General features: G+C 37.9%; 1 pseudogene; it reads left to right on the top strand.

The window, feature by feature from the left end:
- LOC102877412 overlaps positions 1-5,696 on the top strand; it is a 32,653-nt pseudogene extending 26,957 nt beyond the window's left edge.
- The last annotated feature ends 1,834 nt before the right edge of the window (positions 5,697-7,530 follow it).

Genomic DNA, 7,530 nt, shown 5'->3' with positions numbered 1-7,530 from the left:
TAAGATATGCTGAGCGAGTTCGGCCCTTTTGATTTTCCGACTCCAACTCCTTGCACATTTCATTGTAATATTTTGCTTTGTCATCCCGTGCTACCTTTTGAAATCTTCTATTCAACTCTTTAGTATCTTGAATTCTTCCTTGTGCTTTGGCTTCTCGTGCTCTTTTAATTTATTTTGGATAAATAAATAATGAAACTTTGGCAAGTGCTGAAATAGAATGAAAAAGGCATTAAGAAATTTTAGTTATCTTGGTTTTTTAAGCTGCATTAACAGTGTTTGTGATAATCCTTTGTAGAAGTTTCAGGGTAAAATCCACACCCACCTCAGGTAAATTACACCAAAGTATGCCACACAATGTATTTAGCTGCTTAAATTTATTGTGATTTTTGTGTACCATCGAGTTGGAACTAGCCTATAGCTGACTACCTAGCAGATTTTCAGATGCAGTAAATTGCACAAGAGATTACGTATCTTCTTCCACAAAGAAGCTTGTGGATTAGAACTATGCACCTTTTGCGTTGACAGCACAGTTTCTTAATCATTCAGCCACCAGTGCTTAGGTGATCATTATTATTTTATATTTATCAGACCATTTAATTTTGACACAATTTTCTAGGTCTTTAACTTCTTGTATTCTGTCACATAACACTAGGAAAGGTAGATATTCAGAAAATAATAATAATGTTGTGTGTGCTGTTGAGGCAGAACCAACCCATAGCTAACCCGCCAGTGGGTTTTCAGAGGCAGCGGATCCCACAGGAGGGGATTTCCTATCCTTCTCCTGTGGAGCAGCTGGTGGATTTGAACTGCTTGCCCAGCGCCTTCTTACCATTAGGCCAGCAGAGCTCTCCACTAATTATAATTTTAATGTGTGTATGTGTGTGTATTATGTAACTATAAATAATAAATTTAGGTTGTTTCCATCTCATTGCTATTGTGAACAACACAGCAATAAACATATAGTATTTATTATAAATATTTATTTTTTATGTTATATGTATTCTTTTAAATTGTATATATTCCCATAAGTATTATTATTGTAATGTTGCACATAAAGAAACTAAGGCAAGCAGACGTTTTACAAAGTAAACAGGTGGAGTGGTCTTAAGAGCGAAATAGACTGCTTCCAGGAACCTATCCTTGTAATTGTTCCCGTCTATTAGAAGATCAAACAAGAGCTAATGCCTTTGAATTGTAGTGCTGATGAAGAACAGTGACTATTCCATAGACTGCCTAAAGAAAAACACTTCTGTCTTGGAGAAGAAACTCAATCAGAATGCTCCTTATAGGGAGGATGGTGATGACTTCTTGTCGTGCTGTCAGGAGAGACCAGTCCCTGGAGAGGGATGTAATTATTTTTTTTTTATTGAGATCTTAATGAAAGTTTATAAAGAACTTTCATTTCCATTCATTCATTGTTGCACATATTCCTTCCTTGCCCCCTTCTCCCCCCCCCCTTTGCTTTTTCTCTTTGAAAAAAAAATCATTGTTATGTAATTCCACCCCACCCCCGTCCACTTAATTATGCAGATCTTATTTTGGACTGTTATCATGCGGATTGTGTTGTTGTTGTTGTTGTTGTTATGTGCTGTCGAGTCACTCATAGCGACCCTATGTACAACAGCCCTAAACTCTGCTCTGTCCTGTGCCATTTGCACTGTCTCCGATACACCCATCCCGATTACCCCAGTCAATGAACCAATCCACCTCATAGAGGGCCTTCCCCTCCTGTGCTGTCCCTCCACCCTACCAAGCATGATGTCCCCGTCCAAGGACTGGCAGATTATACCTAATCATATATTCCTTTGAAGCAGTTCTCTCCCTCATCTATTTCAATGCAGTGTACATTATTTATCCCCTCTTTTCTTAGTTCCCCCCAACTCCTATGTCAGTCCTCTTTTATAACAGTGACAATATTCAGTATTTGTCCTTTTGTGACTGAGATATTTCACTCAGCATAATGTTCTCCAGGGTCACCTATTTTGTATTTTTATGAGTTGCTTGTTCTTCAAGTGCTTCATAGTATTCCATTTTGTATATAAACCATGGTTTCTCTCGTCATTCGTTTGTTGATGGGCACTTAGGTTATTTCCATTGCTTTGCTAATGTGAACAACACAGCAATAAATAAGGGTGTGCATGTATCTGCTTGGGTGGCAGTTATGGTTTCTTTAGGATATAAACCCAGTAGTAGAATTGCTGGGTCAAATGGTATTTATTTTCAGCCTTTTGAGAAAACACCATACTGCCTTTCATAGTGGTTGAACCATTTTACACTCCCACAGTGAGTAAGGGTTCCAGTTTCTCCACAACCTTGCCAACATTTGATGTTTTGCTACTCTGTTGAATTTTGCTATTGTTACTGGAGATGATACCTCATAGTTGTTTTGATTTACATCTTGTAGAGAGGGATGTATTTCTTAGAAGAAGGTCAGCAAAAAGAGGAAGACCTTCAAGAAGATCGACTGACACAGTGACTGCAACAGTTGGTTAAGCACAGCAGAGAATGTGAGAATGGTGCTGGATCAGCCAGTATTTCATCCTGTTGTCCATAGATTTGCTGTGGGTGGAAACTGATTCAGTGGCACCTAACAACACAGTTGATTGACTTCCTTTCACTCAGGTATCTTAGAAGATCATTATCTTTTTTATTAGAAGAAGAAAATGTAGAAAAGCAAAATTGGATGTTCCAAGTATCAATATGCTTATAGAAATTCTTAATTGACTGCTCTCAGTATTGATCAAGATATTAGAAGAAAGCAACAAGATTTTTTTTTCTTTTGCACTTTGAATAGCATGACTATAGAGTAACACCTGATTTGACTGTAGTCAGTGTTTACTAACTTGTTAAATAGATTGTCTTGTCTTTTCTATTTATCTGTCAATTTAGTACTTTTTTTTTAGCCCTAGTAAAACAACTAACAAAGAGTGCGTGGTTCAAAACTGTAATAGAATTGAGAACCAAGACTAATTATTTCTTTGCTCTACTTTGTAGGAAGGAGTTGTTTCTGTTTCTCTGTCAACTTAAGAAACTTTGCAGTAGTTAGAAACATTGTATTGTTTCACTTATTTTGCTCTGTTGGTTTCTTTAGCTGTAAGATGTTGCATGAGCAATTGAAGACTTGAAATGCCTGTTTTCTTTGATATTTTACCATGTGACTTCTAATAGGTAGGTGTGGAATTCAGAATGATCTTGATAATCAAAAGTATTGGCTGAGACGAACAGAAGGGAAAACATCCAAGATACAAATACGAAGAACTGTATGGGAGAGAAGTAAAAGAAGTCTTATCATTTTTAGATGTTGTTCCTGTTGATTGCCTCAAGTTGAGCTCAACTCATAGTGACCCTATGAACAAAGACCTGGAGCTTTTTTATAACTACTGTAGTTTCTCAAAGTTCATAGAGATTACAGAGATATGTTGTTTAGAAAGTGGATTATCTGGTATTTATTAAAGCAAACGTTTGCTGAGCTCCTCCTGGAAGTGTATATAACAACAGGAAAGAATATTTCCTTTTTCTTTTTCCATTGATTATCTCATGTCTTTGATTCAACTCTTCAATAGTTTATCAATTCACATCCACCATCACATTTCTCCTCTGTATAGCTTGCATGTAAAATAATGAAGTGAGCCTGTGTGGATTATAAAATTAGTCTTATTTCTTTGTTGCACATGATGTATAAATGTATCTGTAACACATGCCAAAATTCCTTGGCACTGAGAAGTGAGAAAGTATAGATGTCACAAAATGACAAAATATCGTGACTCATTGACTGGAAATGTTTGGTGCTGTCGAGTTAAGTATGACTCATAACAATGCTATGAAACAACAGACCTACCCTGTGTCTTCTTCATCAACTCTGACACACTGGAGAACATTGCTGTAGTCACTGTATCAAACTATCTCATTGTGGGTCTTCTTCCCTTTCCCTGACCCTCCACCTTTCCAAGCATGATATCCCTCTCCAAGGCATAACCTCTCCTAGCAATATGCCCAAAGTATGTGAGAGTAGTTTTATCACCTTTGCCTTCAAGGAGCAGTCTGGCTGCACCTTCTCCAAGATGCAACTGTTTCTTCTTTTTTTGTTTTGTATCTGTTCATGTCTCTTGAAGCTATTTGCTTATAGGTTTTATATGTGGATATATTTTTCTCCCTCTTAGTTCTTAATTCTTTGCCTATTGTATTTCAGATTAAAGATAGCATTTGCAACTACACTATCAGTTTGTATCAGTACAGCTTCTTTGTGCTTTGGTGTATTGTTTTGTTATTGTTTTCCCTTTGTCATATTCTTGGTTGTAAACAAAGTTACATGTTTTCGTGTAGTATTTGAGAACACAGGCTCTGGGAACTGGATGTCTTGCTTTAAATCCTGGGCTGATATCAATTGTGGGATCATGTAATCTGATTTAGTTGTACCTCAATTCCATCAAATATAAAATTGAGCAGATTTTCAAATTATTATTTATATTAATAATATCTATTATAGAATAGATATTATTAATATATATTCATATATTATATTACATATATATTCTGTATTCCAAATTATTATATCTAAATTGTCAGAATATGAATAATGAATGAATGAATAAATTAATAAAATGAATCAAATATTCAGAATAATGCCTGGCACAATGTAAGGTCTTAAGAAATATTAACCTGGAGGCCAGATAAAAGAGATTAAGCAGAAAAGGATGGAGCCTAGCTGCCTGTACGCTGCAGCCCCTGCCCCTCCTCTGGAAGCAGGATCCCCAGCCGGCTTGGCCTCAGCCCCTCCCTCGTCGTCAGGCCTCGAGGGCTGAGCAAGCGGGGGCAGGAGGAGGCGTGAGAAGATGCGCCTGCCGCCTGCCGTCCCCTTTGCCTTCCTTTCTTTCTTCCTCCCCACCACCACAGAGCAATACCAAGTCCGTTTCCAAAGTCAGTAAAAAGGAGGTCAACTCCAACCACGACAAGGCCTACGAGACCTCAGAAAAAGAACTGCAGGAAGCAGTTGAACATAGCGATGAAATACAAAATAAAATAGACTTAATGAACACGCCAGTGAGGAGATTTTGAAAGTGGAACAGAAATATAACTCCGCCAACTGTTCTTTCAGAAGAAGTCAGTTGATTGCCAAAATCCCACATTTTTCGGTAACAACATTTGTCAACCATCCACAAGTGTGTGCATTGCTCGGGAAGGAGGATGAAGAGGCACTGCATTATTTGACCAGAGTTGAAGTGACGGAATTTGAAGATATTAAGTCAGGTTACAGAATAGATTTTTATTTTGGTGAAAATCCATTATTTTGAAAATAAAATTCTCACCAAAGTTTTTCATTTGAATGAGAGTGGTGATCCATCCCCAAAACTAACTGAAATCAAATGGGAATCTGGAAAGGACTTGAGGAAACGTTCAAGTCAGACGCAGAATAAAGCCAGCAGGAAGAGACAGCATGAAGAACCTGAGAGCTTCTTTACTGGTTCACTGATCATTCCGATGCTGGTGCAGATGAATTAGGAGAGGTCATAAAAGATGCTATTTGTCCAAATCTGTTACAGTACTATTTGGTTCCAGATATGGATGAAGGAGAAGGAGAAGATGATGAAGAAGAAGGTTTGGAAGATATTGATGAAGAAGAGGACAAAGATGATGGGGAGGAAGATGAAGATGATGATGAGGGAGAGGACGGACAAGAAGATGAAGAAGATGACTAAGAGCATTGATGGATTCAAACCTTTTTTAATTTTCTTCAGTCCCTGGGAGCAAATTGCAGTCTTTTTGTTGTTTTCCTTTGTTTACTTTTCCTCCCCTTTCTTCTTGTGCTCGGTTGCCCTGTTCTCGAGGTCTCTTTTCTCTCCTTTACACCGTGGTTCTCAATTTGGGGGAAAATATCTTGAGCAGAATACAGTGGGAAAAGAATCTCCACCCTTTACTGTTCCAAATTTTTTATACCTTCCCATCTCAACAAAAATATGGAATCAGCACACCACCATGCTCAATGGGGGAAAAGAAAAACCTTCTGTTCCCTTCACTCTGCTGGAAGCTGAAGGGTGCTAGGCCCCTGTGGAGTAGTGCATAGAATTCTAGCTTTTTTCCTCTCTCTCTGTATTGGGCTCAGAGATTATACTGTGTTTTTATGTGAATATGGACAATTAGCATCTGTCTACTTTCTCTTGTTTAAAAAAAAGGAAAAAAAATTTTTTTTTTAAAAAAAAAGGGGGGGTTATAGAAGGTCAGCAAAGGGTGGGTTTGAGATGTTCGGGTGGGTTAAGTGGGCATTTTGGACAACATGGCTTCTCCTTTGGCATGTTTAATTGTGATGTTTACTGGACATCCTTGCAGTTTAAGATGACACTTTTAAAAGAAAATTCTCTCCTAATCATGACTTGAGCCCTGCCTCTCTATGGGAGAATCAGCAGAACCTGTAGGATCTTATTTGGAATTGACATTCTCTATTGTAATTTTGTTCCTGTTTATTTTTAAATTTTCTTTTTGTTTAACTGGAAAGAAAAGATGATGCTCAGTTTTAAACTTTAAAATTGTACAGGTTACAGGGAACTCTGGTGGCCCAGTGGCAAGAAGCTGCACTGCAATCCTAGAGGTAAGTGGTTCAAATCCACCAGATCCTCTGCTGGAGAAGGAGGGACAATCTCCTCCTGTACCAGTCAGATCTGATTTGAGGACACACACACACAAAATAATAAAAACAAATTTTAAAAAGTGTACAGGTTGCTTTGTTACAATAAAACTAAATATGTACACACACACACAACATCAGGATTGTTTATGGAACCCAAGAGCAGACCATGGCACCATAGCCAGAGACTGGAACAAGAAATTAAAAGAACATGGCTTGCTTCCTGTGACTCATTTAATCGTTCGATTCCAGTTTGCCTTCCTGTTTTAAAGGTTCTTTTTCTCACCTGCTTTCTCTATAGATGGATACTCATGTGACCAAAGTAAGTAGATATCCTTTACTTCTAAGTTGACATCACTCCACTTCAATCTGATAAGCCATACGTAACTAGATCTCTCAGATCTAATTTAAAATCCCAGGAGAGAGAGCTTAATTGTTTCAACTTGGGTCAAGTGTCCACTCAAGTCTCTCAATTCCTGATCATGGAGCTTGTACAGGTTGTGTTGGTCTAGGCAGAAAACCCAAAGTGGCTTTTTAAAATTACAGCATTGATACTGGTCTTCACTTCCTAGTGCTTCCTTGGTGTGGCAGGGCTGCACAGTGATTTGTGATATCATTTCAGTAAAGCTTTTAAGATTTTCACATGTTCTTATGCAAGTGAGCAGGACTAAGCTTCTTTTTCACTATTTTTCCCTCAGTTTGTGATTATGAGGCAGATAAGCAGAGAAACAAGTGACCAGGAATGGTCATCCACAGTCCTGTTAACCTGACATCAACCGTTCTTTTCCTTTGTTCTCTTCACTTGTCCATATGGGAGGAAGTAATCATGATTACTTCTTGAGGCTACCACAATTTGTCACCTTTTAAAGTTTATTTTCATGATTTCTTAGTAGATAGGTAAGAGATGTACA

This window comes from Elephantulus edwardii, unplaced genomic scaffold (assembly GCF_000299155.1).
Source record: "Elephantulus edwardii isolate Elephantulus edwardi_28Jun2011 unplaced genomic scaffold, EleEdw1.0 scaffold00096, whole genome shotgun sequence".
Lineage (NCBI taxonomy): Eukaryota > Metazoa > Chordata > Mammalia > Macroscelidea > Macroscelididae > Elephantulus > Elephantulus edwardii.
Note: the sequence above shows the minus strand (reverse complement) of the source record. Positions and strands in the feature narration are given on the sequence as shown.